The following is an 18,012-nucleotide window of genomic DNA, read 5'->3' as shown; positions in this document are numbered from 1 at the left end:
GATGGAAGACATTCAAGTATTTTATTTTTACTTTTTAAAGTAAGCTCTATGTCCAACGTGGAGCTTGAATTCACAACCCCGAGATCAAGAGTTGCATGCTCTAACAGTTGAGCTAGCCAGGTGCCCCAACTTCTGAGTATTTTAAGAAACTGCTGAGAAGCTTCCGCGTGGCGCAGTCCATTAAGCGAGGGACTCGATCTCAGCTCGGGTCTTCATTTCAGGTTCCTGAGTTCAAGCCCCTCCTTGGGCTCCACCCTGGGTGCGGCGCCTACTTAAAAAAAAAAAAAAAAAAAGCCGTTGAGAAGGATCCTGTGAAAAAGAGAGAGGTTGGATACACAAAGAAGAATGGGATGACCTGAGAAGGGTTAAGCTTTGCCAGATATAGAAATAAAAATATAAGGTGTCCAGTTAAATCCGAATTCCAGAAAGACAAAGAGTAACTTTTCAGTGTAAATACGTCCCCAATATTTCCGGGCGTCCTGTATCTTATCTGGCAGCCCCTAGAAGGGGGATTTTTGGGCAAAAGGGTTATAGCCCGATATAGTACCAGAAGAGGGTCGGAGCTGTACAGTCCTTCTCAGCTGTCACATTTTAGGACTCTATAGAGTTCCCAGTTCTACCAGAACCGTTAACAAGTAGAGACACTGGTTTGAATTTCAGCTTTTGTCGTTTCCCCATTTTCTCTAGGATAGCAACCGGGCAGGAAAATGCTGGGTGAAAAGCTGTGGAAAAGTTCTAGTGTTGAAAATCAGCTCGTAAATGATGAAGAGCTTTTTGAACTGCGAACGGGCTCTGGATTGGGTGCATAGCACGGTGAGTCACAGGGCGTCTGGCCGGGTTCCAACTCTGGACACCAACTCTACTCAACTCAAGGGCAGGCAGGGAGCCCCATCCCAGCGACCCGCAAGCGCCTGCGCCCTGCCGCGGCCCCGCCCTCTCCCAGGCTGGCATCCGGGGCTCCGGCAGGGGCGTGTCGGGGTAGAGGGGCGGGAGGCAGCGGAAAGGAAGGATGTCGTGGGAGGCTGGATAAGCGGGTAGAGAGGCGAGGAGGGGCGGGGGCGGAGCAAGGGGCGTGACGGAACGAACGCGCTGTCACGTGATGTGCGTGGCGACGTGTCGGCCATCTTGTGTTGTTGAGGCTGAGGGCTGACTTGGGTTCTGAGAGACTCCCTGTCCCGGACCGCAGGTAACCAGCGACTCCGTCTCACTCCCCTGCCCGGCTTCGCCCCGCGCCCCGGTTCTGCCGTCTCCCGCCGCCCCACACGGAGCCGCCTGGGCCTCCCGCCTGTGCTCGCGTCCTCGCCGCTCCGGCCCGACCCGGCCCAGCCGCATGGACACCCACAGGCCGCCCCGGCAGCGGCCGCGGCCGGCTCGGGCGTCAGGCGAGGGGACAGGTCAGGTGCGGGGCCGGCGGTAGCCTCCTCCCCGGCGGGGGGCACGCTGGGCCCGGGCGCGTCTCGGCCGCCGAGCCGGGGAGCCCCCTTCTCCAGGGCCCGTTGGCATCGCGGTGGGAGTCGAGGAAGGGAAGAGGCTGGTGGGGTGGGCAGTGTCAGGCCGATTTGCTCAGGGCCAGAGGGTTTGCCTTCTACCTGCTCCCCGGGCCGGCCACCCGCCAGCCTTGCGGTGGCCGGGGTAACAGCTGCTTCGGCCAGACAGCTGCTCCTGCCAGCCTTCCTCCCCACACCTGGCCTCCGGGAGCTGCACCTTTGCCTTCCTGACCGAGCATCTGCACTGGGGATACTCCTTCTGTGGCGAAAGGACTGGGTCTGGACCAGGCCTGAGGCAAGGTGGAGCCATGATCTGAACCTGGGACCGAGGTTGGGAAAGTCGAGCCCGAGGCAGCTTTGGGACCCGAACATTCACGTCAGGTTGAAATGGGCATTAGTCTTTACGTGTCAGCAGTTTCCTACGAAGCACTTTGAATACTTCAGTTTTGTGACTGAAACATAAATCACATTTGTGTTTTCGACCACAGAAGGGTGTATGAAAGAAGCAGCTTGTATGATCGTGTTTGGGAAGCAGTAATGTTGATTTGCATTTATGTAGCCCTGTGTTTTGTTTTTTTCTTTCCCTGAAAGTCAAAGCACTTAAGCACACCTAGTTTCTCTAAGGAAGGTAAGTATTCCAATTAAATTTACAAGAAATTGAGGAGGGGGCCAGAAGCTATGAACAGTTTCTTATCCAGTGTTATGTATCTTGGATTATAGGCAGTTTGGATTCCCAGTGTTGTGTGCAGGGAAGATATTCTCTCCTGTAGTATTTCCTTTTTAGAGTCTAATGGCTTCTTAGATTTAAAACAGTTTTCTCTTGTCAGTCGTTTCTGTACATTAACTTTCACCCATCTAATATTTGCAGTTCTAGCCTTGCAGAGTTTGTTCATTTTGGTTAGAGCACATATGTGTTCTCTCATTCATTGATGATTTTATGTGTTTTACCAATTAGTGTACCAGATTTTGGAGTGTTCAGACTGGATGGAATATGTACTTTTATGTTGCATCAGATATTGACATCAGTAGAGGACACCAGGAAAAAAATTAAGAAGTTGTGTGTGTCTGGAAAAATGCCACACAATTCTTCCTTTACATTTAACACCAAGGAGTACACTGGTAATGGTAGTGATTTATTGGGAAAGAAAGGGCTTTACACCTTTTTTGTACTTGACAGAGCATTTTAGAATTTTGAGACTGAGGAGGCGGAAGGGACTATGTACTTCCATTCATTTATTCATTCATTCACACATTCATTTATTTGACATCTATTGAGACTACTACATTGTTGGGTGCTGGGAGCAAAACAGACCAAAAATTTCTTTCTCAGTGGAGCTCATTTCTACACAGATAAATAAAAGCTCAGGCAAAATATATAGTGTTGTGGTAAATGATGGGAAAAAAAATGAGACAGGGAAATAGGATGATAGGGATTTGGGGGTTAATTTGGGGGGGGGAGGGTGTTTATTTTAAGTAGAGTGCCCTGGGAAGGCTGCATAGAGAAGCTTATGTTTGAGAAAGGACCTGACACCAGTAAAGGAGCAATTCCTGTAGCTATCTGGAGAAGGAATGCTCCAGGCTAGGGAAGCTAAGGCAAAGATACCGAGGCAAAAACTGAAGTGGGAACAGGTCAGGTGCTGGGAAAAATATGGAGCTAGCTTAGCAGGGAGGCACAAGTGAGAGGGAGGCTAGTAGAACAAGTGTACCCTACTCATTGGTACTAAGATGAGAGAAGTTATTCAGTGACTTAGAAATTTTTTCCACACCTCTTGTGACTATTAGAAAGGGAGATCAGATTCTGGGGATTTGGGCCAGAATGCCCAAATCCCCTTCCCTCCATATGACACACACTCACTCCATTTTGGAAAAATTCAGGCTGCTCATATAACATGTCTCAGGATATTGTCATGAAATATCTTTCTTAAACGTTTTTAAATGAGATGGATGATAAACTGCCTAAAAGATTTCTCAAAAAGAATTGCTTTCAAAGAAGGGGATCTTTGGAATACTTCTGAATATTTGAAAATGTAGGGAAAATAATTTGCTTTTGAAGTTTAGACACATTAAGAAATATAACCTGGAAGAATGATTGAATCAGCATATTGATTTACATTATTCTTAATCTGATTAGTAAGAATTAAGAATTTCTCTTTATTCTGTTCTGTCCAGCCTAGTTTTCAATTTCTCAGGGTCTCTTCCACTAATTTGTTTGTATGTCTTTTATAATATTTTTATGTGTTTGAGTTTTTTTTTTTTTTTCTCTGCTTTTACTTTTCAGACTGGTTCTCCAATTCTTTGATACTTAATAGGCTTTTTTCTTTGGAACAATTTTTTTTCTGATTTCCTTCCAGCTTATCTCCATATGCTTATTACTGAGCTTTCAAAAATGTTTTCTTTCATTTTAATTCACCTGAGGAATTTAATATCTTGGTTTTGAAATGCTTTTGCTGGTGAGTCAAGTTGCATATATGAAAAATAATTTATTATAGCTTGCTTGAAACTCATGAGAAGAGAGGAATTACAACTTCAGGGTGTGAGTGGAGCTTCTTGTCTAAAAGGAGACATAGCAGTGATATGGATGAAGTGGTATTTTGACGAATTCCCTTTTTCCCTCTTGTTCCTTTGTTGAATTTTTGAAATGACATTTCCATATTCTGTCTTTGATGTCATATCAGCCCATTCGTTCTCATGACTCTGCATTTTAATACTCCATTTTTTTTGTGTGTGTGTATGTGTGTGTATGTTGACTTTCACACTGGAAGATGACACTACTGATAGTGATTGTTGTCTGGGAGGACCTTTTGGGTGAAAAGATTATTATTGTCCCTTTTACCCTTGCCATTCTAAAAGATCTTTGATTTGTGCCATTTTCAAAGACTGACTTCATTTGTAGTTCTCTATTATACCCTGCTGATTAAATTTTCAGTACTTTCTGTTTTATTCTATTTCTTATAGATTATAGTGGGACCAGTCTCATTAGGTTGAATCTACAGCCTATGTTGGTGTTAATCCGGGTATATTAGAGGCAAGTTAAATGTCCATTTTCCTTCAGCAGTTTGAATTGCCTTAACATTATTTGGTCATCATTGTAAAATTCTGAACCCAAACCTTTTTTTCCCCTTTTAGCCCTCCTAGGTTTTTACGGTGATAAAGTTCTAGGATTTCCATTCATTTTTAATGTCCCGAAAAGTTACGTATTTTTAAAAACATAAGTAGATTTTCACTCCATAAGCAAGCTTACTTAGAGTCCTAATGTTTCTTGACCTGATTAGCATTTTTCATTTTTTAATGCTCTCAGGTGACTGAGAAATATAGATTAATTAATTATACAGGAATGCAGAATGACACCTTTGTTGAATTGCTTATATATATATGTGTGTGTGTGTGTGTGTATGTACATATATACACACACACACACACACACACACATGCATATACATACACACACTTTTTTTTTTTAAGTAAGCTCTGCGCCCAACTTGGGGCTTGAACTCATGACCCCAAGGTCAAGAGTTGTGTGCTCTACCAACTGAGCCAGCCAGGCACCCTGAATTGCCCATAATTTTTTGTGTGAGGTTGAGGGAGGAGATGGGGGAGGTTTGAAAAACAAAAGAATATTCCCTTAAGTGGCCACAATTAAGTTTATAAAAATATTTTCAACCTATTGTATACCTACCTACTTCAAGTAATTAAAGTACACAATATTATATTTTCTTGTTAACCACGGAGTTTCATTAACTACAAAGAACGTGAACTTAATTTATGCTTGTAATAGGAGATACTCCAGAGCTTATTCTCTTGAGTTAGGCCCAAAGAAGACCTTTTTTTTTTTTTTTTTAAAGATTTTATTTATTTATTTGACAGAGATAGTGACAGCCAGCGAGAGAGGGAACACAAGCAGGGGGAGTGGGAGAGGAAGAAGCAGGTATCCCCCAGAGAAGACTTTATTACCTAGTTCTCCCCTCTTTTCCTTCTGCCTGCCCTTATAAAAGTAGACTTAAGTGCATAAAGTTGATTGACCTTTTGGACATTATAATAACATGGCTACTTTTTTGCAAAATGAAATCAAAAGGCAGAAGTGGCTTACGTTGCTTTTTTGCTGTTAATAAAATTATCAACTTTAATTTGTAGTTATTGTTTTTTGACTCATAGCAGCATTCAAAGCATTATTTGATTTTAGCTGAGAAACCATTTGAAGCTACCATGTTTCAGTCCACTCCTTGTCACTTGAAATATCAACATCCTGTGGATTTTTAAGGTGTTGTCTCAGTAGAGCCTTAAAAGAGGGTTGTAATTTTGCATCTGAAAGCACGCCTGGAGCTTTGCTCCTTGGGCATTTTGGCAGTGGTTATATTTCTTGGGGTCACTGATTATTCGCATAGGATACATCCTGTATTACTGTGTTGCTGGCTTTCACTTTTCAGGTATGCTTAAAAATTAATACCATATCCCTGTAATGTGGTTTAGATTGAAAACCCTAAGTAATCACTTTCCTAAACCCTGTATTTCCTAAATGCTCATTTTTTAGCTTCATCTTAATCACTTAGAAGTTTTGTTAAAAACATGTATTTTTTAGTCCCACTCCAGAACTACTGAGAGAGACTCTTTAAATGTTAGGAAAGTGGAAGTTAGTTTATAAGCACACAATATGATTCTAGTATTTTAACCAGGTTTGGAACCATTTTCTGTTAAAACTATGCATGATAAGAAGCTGTGTTTTTAAAGTTTCCTAAGAGATTGATTATTGGGTCAATTATTTTAATACTTTTGTTATTTACAGTGTTAAAAGGACCTGAACAAAGTCTGCTCACATCTCCTGCTGTGAACCAGCAGAACTTTTGAACAGGTGAGTGTTGAAGGGAAGGACAGAGCTAAGGGCTTATGCAAACATAATTTTTGCATTTAAGGTTTTTGTCATGTTTTTTTTCCTGAGGTTAGGTAGTGACAGAAAAATTTCTTATGAACCATAAGAATAATCATGCCGTTTCTGCATTGATACTGGTATGGCATTTGTGTCTTATACTGTTTTAATGATTTTCTGATGGCACGAAACAGGAAGAAGAATGCTTTGGGGGCAGGAGTGAGGAGGTATCTTAAAGAACCCGAGGGCTGTTGGCTTTCATGAAGGACACCAACCAGAAACTGGGAAACATTCAGGAGCCAAGATAGTCCAGATAGTACTTACCTCCCTGCTGGCTAGTCAGTGTCCACTCTTGTCTCTTTTTAGCCTGCTTTATCTTTTCACAAGCTGGCCTTTTTCTGCTTTAATACGTGGGAAGAAAATCACCACCTTATTCCTGGAGCCACATATGAACGCAGGCTGTAGTGCCACTAGCCAACTGGTTACTAGCTGATTGTCCACGTTTTAAATTCCTGGGAGGGAAAATTTGGTTGGTTGAAGTTTGTCCAGTTCTCTGTCATTGCTCCAATTAGTATGGCCATAGGGTTGGAGTCTAGAAATACAAACATAGTTGAAAGATCCCTTTTCTAAGAGTGGGTGCAGGTCTCAGAGAAGGTGTAGTTTTGGCTCTTCTGGCAGAAGCCCACAGAACCTTCTGGATGTTTTTCCTTTCCTAGAAAAATTTCCTGTAGATAGGTTGGCAGTTTCAGTTTACTTGTCCTGAAGAGTTAAAATAGATGCATATCTTTTGGTCAGTGAAGCCCAGTAGGTCTCACCTAGCATCCTTGTTTGAACTTCCTAGTGCAACATTTTAACAAACGTTCTTGTTTTAGGGAGTTCAGAGGAGTGTTTGTGATAAAGGTTTAACAGATAAACGTAAGCAAGTGAGAGGTTTGATTTGTGGAAAAATTCATTAGTTATTTTTCATTTATTGCTTTTATAAATTTTAATTTCTGGGTACTTTTTATAATATTAAGCGCCCTTGAGTATTAGGAAGCCATGGAGAATTTGAAGGTTGGGACTTACTATATGAGATCATATATTCACATTATTTGAATGGTAGCTGGGATTTTTTCACTGTTGAGAAAGAATCAGTGAGATATAGTATAAACTTTTGTATTGACATGTTTTTGTATTCTAGAATTATTAGGTAATACTGAAGCAAGCTTTTTTTTTAATGGAGCATTTTGAAGCCCTGTTTATTTTTTTTAATAGCTTGTATGTACTTGGTGACATCTAATTACTTAATTTTTTTATGACTTAAATCTTGTTGGTATATTAGTATATTGAGATTTTTTTTTTTTTTTTTAAAGATTTTATTTATTTATTTGACAGAGACAGCCAGCGAGAGAGGGAACACAAGCAGGGGGAGTGGGAGAGGAAGAAGCAGGCTCACAGCGGAGGAGCCCGATGTGGGGCTCGATCCCACAACGCTGGGATCACGCCCTGAGCTGAAGGCAGATGCCTAACCGCTGTGCCACCCAGGCGCCCCAGTATATTGAGATTTTTGATGCAAAGCCTAGGGATTACTAATAAAAGTTATGTATTGTAGAGCGATGTATCCAATGACAGGCCACAGATGTGACTTCCTATGATACTTTTTTTCAGCCAGGGTTCCTTTAGCAGATTGCAGCTAAATTCATTTTTAAGGTAGGATAGCCTTCTCTTATATTGTGTGGTTTCTTTAATCTGGATTTTGTGGTAAGGTATATTCAGGCTTACTGAGTTAAGGCTTTGTGAGGTTTAAAAAGATTTCCGCATAATCTGTGTAAAACTTCCGCGGGCTCTGGGGATCCCTCTCTGAAAAACATTGGCTTGTGATGAGATTATCAGATGACGTGGTAATGTTTATGGCATTGTAATTTTTCCTAGAATAGTTTACTGGTTGCTGATTTTGTTCTTCTTTCACCAAAAGGTGGAAAAATAGAAATGTTTACATGTTGTTCAGAAGCTTTGGGGAGAATGGCAGTTATAGCTTTTCTTCTTATAGTGATATTGTGGCCAGTATGTTCTTTGGGAACAGAGCTCCTTTTATTCAAGTTGTCCTGGGCCTGGAGGAAGTCTTGGGAACTTTGGTCTCTTCCGTATTGGTTCTTTGGTTGCAGTTACTGACAGGAATTGGCAGAGGTACTGTCCTGGTACTTGCTAATTGGTAAATCATGGCTCAGGCCTTGAAGACATATTTATATCCAGGGGCTCTCACGATTAGCTCCTAGGGAATTGAGATGGGATCACCCAAACCATGGTCAGTTGAGGGACTGGATGTGAAGCCATCCTGCAACATCAGTGGGTCAGAGAGCCTTAATTTGTATTTTGGAACCTGACACTCTTCTTTAGTCTTTTAAACTATTTATACCATTGTTTTGTTTATTTAAAGATTTTATTTATTTATTAGAGAGAGAGAGACAGAGCGCATGTGCACAAGCAGGAAGAGTGGCAGACAGGGAGAAGGTGGCTCCCTGCTGAGCATGAGGCGTTATGCGAGACTTGATCCTAGGACCCTGGGATTGTGACCTGAGCTCAAGGCAGATGCTTAACCGATTGAGCCACCCAGGCCACCATTATTGATGAAGTTTCTGATAGTGTGTTAGGAGAATCTATTCTCCCTACCTAGAGGACTTACTATATTGCTTAATTTAGTGATGCAGAGGGGTAGAAATTGAAGGATAGTGGAACAGAGTAGGAGATTGGGAAAAGGAGAAAAAGTGACTTCCACAAAATGAATTCCTCTGAAACTTGCAAGGAAATGGAGAAACAAGAAAAAGGTAATCAAGCAGTATTGAGCACTGTGTCATTACGTCGTGAAAAGTTTGTGGCCTTTTAAAGCAGTGAAATGGGGGCATCTGGGTGGCCCAGTTGGCTAAGCGTTTGCGTTTGGCTCAGGTCATGATCCCAGGGTTCTGGGATCGAGCCTTGCGTTGGGCTCCCTGCTCAGCGGAAAGCCTGCTTTTCCCTCTCCCACTCCCCCTGCTTGTGTTCCCTCGCTTGCTGTCTCTCTGTGTCCAATAAATAAATAAAATCTTAAAAAAAAAATAAGCAGTGAAATATAGGTTTAATTTTCTGTTATTACTTGTAACTTTAGGTAAATATGTTAACCTCTTGTAGCCTGATTTTCCTTATCTGTAAAGTATATCCCGTAGTGGTTGTGGGAATTAAAAATCTAAAATACCTCGTGTAATGCCTGGTGCCCAGTAAATGGGCTCTCAGTAGATGGTAGCTGTTATGATTGTTATTGCTATGTAAATAGGTACATTTTGATTATAAAATTTCATCTTAAAATCTGAATGGAGACATCAGTGAGTTTTGTTTGTCTTTTTTGTTTTGTTCTCAAGCCAACAAATATTTGAATAGCTGCTTTGTGATGAGTCCTGGGCTAGCTATAGTGGTGAGCAAAACGCACAGGGACCTATCTTCACAGGGCTTATAGCCTAGTGGCAGAGTCAATCAAAAAAATCATATAAGTAAATTTCAAAATGTGAAAAGTCTCGCTGTCCTTGGAAAAGATACATTTTTAAGACTTAGATACTTTTTAAGTAACTGTCGCATTTTGGATCTTGGCGTTCTTGTTGTCAGTGATATTTTATGCCCCTTGATAATGGTTTTCAGGGTATGTATGTTTGTTCTAAGTTAATTTATGTATTTCTTTTGTTTGTCATTTTTTTCTTTTTCTCTGAGATACACATTCTCAACTTTGTGATCTTAGGACTCCTTTATCCTTTAAAAAGTTAGAGGACCCCAAAGAGCTTTTGACTTTAGTTCTGCGTGTCTGTATTATATTGAGAAATTTAAAATGATTTCATTTAAAAATACCGATAATCTCATTACATGTTAACATAAATATATTTTAAATGAAAAAACACGCATTTTCTAAAATATTTTTAAAAAATTTGGTGAAAAAAGTGGCATCGTTTTACCTTCTTGTAAATTGCTTTTATGTCTTTAGGGAAGGCAGCTGGATTCTCATATCTGCTTCTGCATTCAATCAGTTGCTGTTTATTACTTCGGTTGAAATATATGAAGGTCATTCATCCTCACAGAGAGATGTATGTAGTTGGATAAGGGAGAAGTATTTTAAGAGCTTTTTCAAATAATTGCAGATACTCTTTGTACACCAAAATTCGGCAAGTAGTAGTTTTTAAAGGTTAGTTGTAATGTGAAATTTGAATTTTATCAATGCACCTTTTATATTTTGTTACATTAAAATCCACTGGTCTATCTCCCACCTTAAATGAATATTTTATATAACAGTATCAAAAAATTGCATTCATATAACTCATAACCCATCAGGAAAGCCTTTAATTATTGGGGAAGTCTTGTACTGGAAAACCCAACAGACTCGGTGGTGAATAGTTTTCCAAAATTTTGATTTTGCTTGAAAGCTCAAATTTTATTATTGGCAACAAGTACTGACAATTGTTTTTGTTTTTTGCTTTGTTTTTGAAGTGACAGTGGCAATTCATTTGTTTTTGAAAAAATGTCTGCTAAATACCCAGGTCTGTGTGTTAGTTACTCTTTCACTGCTTTGCATGATCAGTGCAGTGCCAACCCTGAAAAGTGCAAATAATATCTTAGTATTGTTATAATAAAAGTTTCTGACATCATGGATATCTTGAAAGAGTTTCAGAAGACCCCGCTTTGAGAGACTATGGACTATGAGAAACAAACTGAGAGCCTCAGAGGGGAGGGGGGTGGGGGATTGGGATAGACCGGTGATGGGTAGTAAGGAGGGCACGTATTGCATGGTGCACTGGGTGTTATACGCAACTAATGAAGCATCGAACTTTACATCAGAATCGGGTTGTGCTGTATGGTGACTAACACAATATAAAAAAAAAAAAAAAAAAAAAAAAAAAAAAAAAAAAAAAAGACCCCGCTTTGAATTGCTACTCTGGGGAGTGGAACAGTTTTCAATGTTCTATTTACATACGGTAGATAGGGTTTTTTGTTTTTGTTTTTGTTTGTTTTTTTAAAGCATTAAAAAAATAAGTAATGAAAAAAATAAAAATAAATAAGTAATGGTTTGAAATAGAATCTGGAGTAAACATATCATTGAGGTCATTTTAGATTTCAGTGAGAGTTTTTAGTGCTGCATAGATGTGGATTTGTTCATAAGTTGTGATTAGTTATAAAATACCTGTCTCTAGGGGCGCCTGGGTAGTGCAGTCGTTAAGCGTCTGCCTTCGGCTCAGGGCGTGATCCCGGCGTTCTGGGATCGAGTCCCACATCAGGCTCCTCCGCTGGGAGTCTGCTTCTTCCTCTCCCACTCCCCTGCTGTGTTCCCTCTCTCGCTGGCTGTCTCTCTGTCACATAAATAAATAAAATCTTTAAAAAAAAAACAAAAAACAAAACAAAACAAAATACTTGTCTCTAATAGTCTTATAAAATCAATCTTCTATGTCAGTGCTGTCTAACAACTTTCTGCTGTGATGGAAATGTTATATAAATCTGTATCATCAAATACTTGTAGCCATTAGCTGCTTATGACTGTTGAGCACCTGAAATGTGGTTGGTGTGATTGAGGAACAAATTGCATTTTTTTAAGTCCAAAAAACTTTTTGAGTTATTACGACTCAAATTCCCTTATTTTTATAGTAGTCTTTTTTTCAATATTAGTCTTTATTTTATTTTTAAATATTTAGGGGTGCCTGGGTGGTCAGTTGGTTAAGCATCTGCCTTTGGCTCAGGTCATGATCTCAGGGTCCTGGGATGGAGTCCCACATCGGGCTCCTTGCTCAGTGGGGAGCCTGCTTCTCCCTCTTTCTCTGCCGTTCCACCTTGCTTGTCCCCCAACCCTCTCTTTCTGGCAAATAAATAAAATCTTTACAAAAAATTACTTATTTTTTTGAGAGACAGAGGGAGAGAGTGCGAGGAAGGGCAGAGGGAGGAGGAGAGAGAGAATCCCAAGCAGGCTCCACCCCCAGTGTGGAGTCCAATCCAGAGCTTGATCCCACAACCCCAAGATCACCACCTGAGCTTAAATCCAAGATTTGGATGCTCAACCAACTGAGCCACCCAGGTGCTCCTAGTTATTTATTTTTAAGAACAGTTTTAGATTTACAAAAAAACTGAGTAATACAGAGATCTCCCATATATACTACACCCAGTTTTCTGTATTATTAACATCTCATATTACTGTGGTATATTTGTTACAATTAATGAATCTGTACTGCTACATCATTATTAGCTAAAGTCCATAGTTTATTCAGATTTCTTTAGTTTTACTTAGTGTGTTTTTCTGTTGCAGGATCCATCTAGGATACTGCATTACATTTAGTCACGTATCCATAGGGTCCTCTTGGCTGTGATAATTTCTCAGACTTCCCTGTTTTGTTTTTTTTTTTAATTATATTATGTTAGTCACCATACAGTACATCCCTGGTTTCTGAAGTAAAGTTTGATGATTCATTAGTTGCGTATAACACCCAGTGCACCAAGCAATACATGCCCTCCTTACTACCCATCACCAGCCTATCCCATTCCCCTACCCCCCTCCCCTCTGAAGCCCTCAGTTTGTTTCTCAGAGTCCATAGTCTCTCATTCTTCATTCCCCCTGCTGATTAACCCCCCTTTCTTTATCCCTTTCTTCCCCTACCAATCTTCCTAGTTCTTATGTTCCATAGATGAGAGAAATCATATGATAATTGTCTTTCTCTGCTGCTTATTTCACTTAGCATTATCTCCTCCAGTGCCGTCCATGTTGCAGCAAATGTTGAGAACTCGTTCTTTTTGATAGCTGAGTAATATTCCATTGTATATATGGACCACAACTTCTTAATCCAGTCATCTGTTGAAGGGCATCTCGGTTCCTTCCATGATTTAGCTATTGTGGACAATGCTGCTATGAACATTGGGGTGCATACGGCCCTTCTTTTCACTACGTCCCTGTTTTTAACAGTCTTGAGGCGTTAATGGTTAAGTGTGTTTGTGGAGTGCCTCTCTGTTGGAATTTAGATGTTTTTCTCATGATTAGAATGGGGTTAAGGGTTTTGGGGTGGAAGACCACAGAGGTAAAGTACCATTTTCATTACATTATTTTAAGAGAACGACTATCAGTGTGATTTATCACTGTTAATATTACCTTGATATCTGGTTGACTTTGCTTCCTTGTCAGGTTTGTCCACTGTAAAGTCACTCTTCTCCCCCTTATTTATTAAATAAATAAAGTTTATTTAATTTTACTTCATACAGCCATATGTGGCTAAAGGATGCTATATAAGATAGCACAGTTCTAGACAATGTTTTATCCAAAACTTTATGTAACATTTATTTTATTTTTTTTAAGATTTTATTTTTAAGTAATCTCTACACCCATGTGGGGCTTGAATTCACAACCCCGGGATCAAGAGTTGTGTGTTCCACTGACTGAGCCAGCCAGGCGCCCCTAACATTTATTTTAATCAGTTTAAAGAGAGATGATTTAACATAAAAGAAACATAAAATGTTAGGCTTGGAATGCATAACTGTTTGAGAGAGGCAGTCTATTTTTAGTAAGCTTAGTCTTTTTTTAAATTCACCTTTTTTTTGAAGTATAATTTATATAGAATAAAGTGCCTTCATTTAAAGTACGCTCATTAAATGTACATTTTGATGAGTTTTGATAATGTATATACCTGTATAACTATCACCACAATTAAGATATGTAACATTTTTATCACCCGTAGAAGTTTCCTTCTGCTTTTTGTGGTCGTTTTCCCTCCCCCACTACTGAGTCTATTTTCTGTGACTGTAGATTAATTTTGCTTCTTCTAGGATTTTATACAAATGGAGTTATTCAGTATGTATTCTTTTTGGGTCTGGCTTCTTTTACTCAGCATAATGTGTGATTCATTCATGTTTCTGCATGTATCAGTAATTAGTTGGGTATGACTATTAAAGTATTTATTTATCCATTCATCTGTGGCTAAACATTTGGGTTGTTTTTGCTTTGGAGCTGTTAGGAATAAAGCTGAATTTAGTTTCATGGCATGGGTAGTGATTGAAGTTGTGGTGAATTACAGTGCATATCACAACACTAAATTAGGAATTCAGATTTCTTTTAGGGTGAGGAGAAAAGTCAGCAGAGCATCTATAACTTTTTTGAAGATGTACCATAAAAAGGGTGATTAAGAGAAATAAATAGTATTTTGCAAGGTTTCATATATAATGTGTGGTCAGATAGATGCAGATAATTCTTTGATTTTTGATGATATTCTGGGAAAAAAGTTCTTCGTTCCTTTTCCTGGGGTTAACTGTATAATAATAAAATGAATAATTGAAGTCAAATTTTGCTTCATGAAGTTTTGTCATCAGTAATTATGTTTAACTGATCTTATTTTCAAAATTATTAAAAAATGTTTGCGGGGCGCCTGGGTGGCTCAGTTGTGAAGCGTCTGCCTTCGGCTCAGGGTGTGATCCCGGCGATCTGGGATCGGGCCCCGCATCAGGCTCCTCCCCTGGGAGCCTGCTTCTTCCTCTCCCACTCCCCCTGCCTGTGTTGCCTCTTTCGCTGGCTGTCTCTTTAAAAAAAAAAAAAAAAATGTTGGGGTGCCTGGGTAGCGCAGTCATTAAGCGTCTGCCTCCGGCTCAGGGCGTGATCCCGGTCTTCCGGGATCGAGTCCCACATCGGGCTCCTCGACTAGGAGCCTGCTTCTTCCTCTCCCACTCCCCCTGCTCGTGTTCCCTCTCTCGCTGGCTGTCTCTCTGTCACATAAATAAATAAAAAATCTTTAAAAAAAAAAAATGTTTGCAAGTTGGCGCACCTGGGTGCCTCAGTTAGTTAAGCATTTGACTTTGGCTCAGGTCATGATCTTGGGGGCCTGGAATCAGGCAGGGTGTTGGGCTCTTTGCTCAGTGGGGAGTTTGCTTGTCCCTCTTCCTCTCCCCCTGCTTGTGCTCTCTTTCTCTCAAATAGATAAAATCTTTTTTTTAGTAACTGCTACACCCAACGTGAGACTTGAATTTACAACCCTGAGATCAAGAGTTGCATACTTCACTGACTGAGCCAGTCAGGCGCCCCCTTAAAATTGCTTTTTAGACTGAGTTAATGTTCAAAGAAATACTAACTTTTGGGGCGCCTGGGTGGCTCAGTCAGTTAAGCATCTGCTTTCATCTCGGGTCACGATCCCAAGGTCCTGGGGTCGAGCCCCATGTCGGGCTTTCTGCTCAATGGGGAGCCTGCTTCTCCCTCTCCCTCTGCCTCTTTCTCTCAAATAAATAAAGTCTTTAAAATATTAACTTTTTTAAAAAAATTTTATTTGAGAGAGCGAGAACGTGCATGGACGGGGGGAGGACACAGAAGGAGAGGGAGAGGGGAGGGCTCCATCCCAGTACCCTGGGATCATGATTGACCCGAGCCGAAGGCAGACGCTTAACCAACTGAGCCATCCAGGTGCCCCATTATTAACTTCCTATGACATTTATGTTGGGATTGTAAAAGTATTTCATACAAACCAGGCAAACATTTTTGAGAATTTTTTGAGAATTAAGATCCACTTTGTCATAAAAGTAATTGAAGAATGTTGCAAATTATGAAAGTAGGGATAAAATCATTAATCTCACCTCACTAATATTTCTTCATTTCTATCTTCTCTTTGTGTTTTAATGACATATGAGTAATTATACTCTTGTGTGTAAACCTCATTGTACCTGTATTCTGTTGAGTGAATGTACTGCTTTTATAAGATTGTTTCCTGTCTTTATAAAGACAAGTGATGTGGTGTTTGTGATTCTCCCTTCATGGTTCCTTTTCATTGTTTTACTTAGCTTTTTTCTGAAGTTTGAAAAAAAATGCATTCTAGACCAACGTATTTTAGCCTAGTGACCGAATCTTGCTTCATTTAATTTAATGTAATTTATTAATTTTTTAAAGTAAACTCTACCCCATTATGGGACTCGAACTTATGACCCCGACATCAACAGTTGCATGCTCCAGGCACCTGGGTGGCTGAGTCAGTTAAGCATCTGACTCTTGATATTGGCTCAGATCTTGATTGCAAGGCTGTGAATTTGGGCCCTTTGTTGGGCTCTGTGCTGGGCATGGAGCCTACTTTAAAAAAAAAGAAAAATAGGGGCGCCTGGGTGGATCAGTTGGTTGTGCAGACGACTCTTGATTTTGTCTTGGATTTAATCTCAGGGTCGTGAGTTCAAGCCCCGTGTTGGGGCTTTAAAAAAAAAAAAAACAGAGTTGCATGCCCTACCGAGTGAGCCAGCCAGGTGCCCCCTATTTTAACCTTTTTCAAATTGAGGTATAAGATATAGTAAATAGGTGCACAAATCTGAAGTATGTACCTGGAAAAGTTTTATATATGTATATATTTCTGTAATCACCAGTTAGATCAAGATAGTGAACATTTCCAGCACCCCAGAAGGTTCCTTCTTCGTCACTAGTTCTGTTTCCCTGATGAGCGTATTTCTGACATGTGTCACCTTTTGATTACTTTATCTATTAACATTGTATCAAAGAAATCACACAATGTATGTTCTTGGTGGCTGGCTTCTTTTGCTGACATGATGTCTGCGGAGATTCATGCGATATTGTTGTATCAGTAGTTGGTTGTTTTTTTTTTTAATTGCTGAGTGTTTTCGTTTTATGAACAGTTTAACTTTTTATTTTGAAATAACTTCAAATTTACAGAAAAGCTGCCAAAAATTATTAAGATTTTTTGTGTGCTCTTGTAGTTCAGTCACTGGTTTTTAACATTTTCTGTATGTACTTTATCATTCATTCCTTTCTTTGCATGTATGTATGTATGTAATTCTTAACATAATTTATAATATATAACATTTTACATAAGTTTTTGTTTCATTTGAGAGTATGATATAAACCTCATGCTTCTTTTCCCTTAAACATTTCAGTGGGTTTTTTTTGTTGTTTGTTTTTGTTTTTTTAGAGGGGGGAAGGGTCAGAGAGGGGGAGAGAGAGGGAGCCTGATGTGGTACTTGATCCCACGACCCTGAGATCATGACCTGAGCTGAAATCAAGAGTCAGAGGCTTAACGACTGAGCCACCCAGGCGCCCTGACAGTTGTTTCTTTAATGTTTCTTAGAGCATAATTTTTGTTGGTTCAAGATGAAATTAAGAATCATATAGGCACCTGGTCTTTGTATCTCTATGTCTCCCTTAATCTGGGAGGATTTCTTCAGGTTTTTGTTTTTGTTTTTTTTTTTTTTTTGACTCTTATGACACTGATATTTTGGAGAGTATAGTTGATTGATTTTGTGTCTATCAGTTCGGGTTTATCCGATGTTTTTTTCAGGATGAGCTTCAGTTTATGCATTATTGTCAGGAATGTTAACAAATACTGCCGTATTCTTCTCAGTGCATCACATCAGGAGGCACATGGTGTCCATTTGTCTCAGTTTTCATGATATTACCTAACTTAGTAACAGCCAGATGGAAGAGACGCATAGGGCAAGGTATGTGGGAATGGGTGCAAAGCATCCGTGCTCTCTCTGGCATACCATCCTCTCCTTGAAGCTCCCCTACAATTTGTTTATTCATTCATATGTTGATGATCATTTGTGGTGATGAACATAGTAGCCAAATCTCAGTTTTTGGTAATTTTGAATAAAGCTACTATGAATATCTTATCTTTGTCTTTTGGTTAAAATTTCCCTTGAAAAATATCCAGCAGTGCATTATGGGAT

General features: G+C 39.9%; 1 protein-coding gene across 6 annotated transcripts in view; it reads left to right on the top strand.

Moving 5' to 3' along the window:
* The first annotated feature begins 1,082 nt into the window (after window positions 1-1,082).
* Window positions 1,083-18,012, top strand: part of GIGYF2 (GRB10 interacting GYF protein 2) — a 140,732-nt gene continuing 123,802 nt past the window's right edge. For 4 of the 6 annotated variants that reach the window (XM_040638951.1, XM_008690335.2, XM_008690332.2 and 1 more), the window contains exons 1-2: window positions 1,083-1,186; window positions 6,268-6,333. The gene's annotated coding sequence lies outside the window, so the exon portion shown is untranslated. Of the gene's footprint in view, window positions 1,187-2,090; window positions 2,116-4,442; window positions 4,513-6,267; window positions 6,334-18,012 lie in introns of those variants that run through there. The other 2 variants (XM_008690333.2, XM_008690334.2) reach the window with 2 other exon arrangements.

The sequence above is a fragment of the Ursus maritimus genome, unplaced genomic scaffold (assembly GCF_017311325.1).
Source record: "Ursus maritimus isolate PB19 unplaced genomic scaffold, ASM1731132v1 scaffold_1, whole genome shotgun sequence".
NCBI lineage: Eukaryota > Metazoa > Chordata > Mammalia > Carnivora > Ursidae > Ursus > Ursus maritimus.
This window is presented reverse-complemented; position numbering and strand designations above follow the sequence as displayed.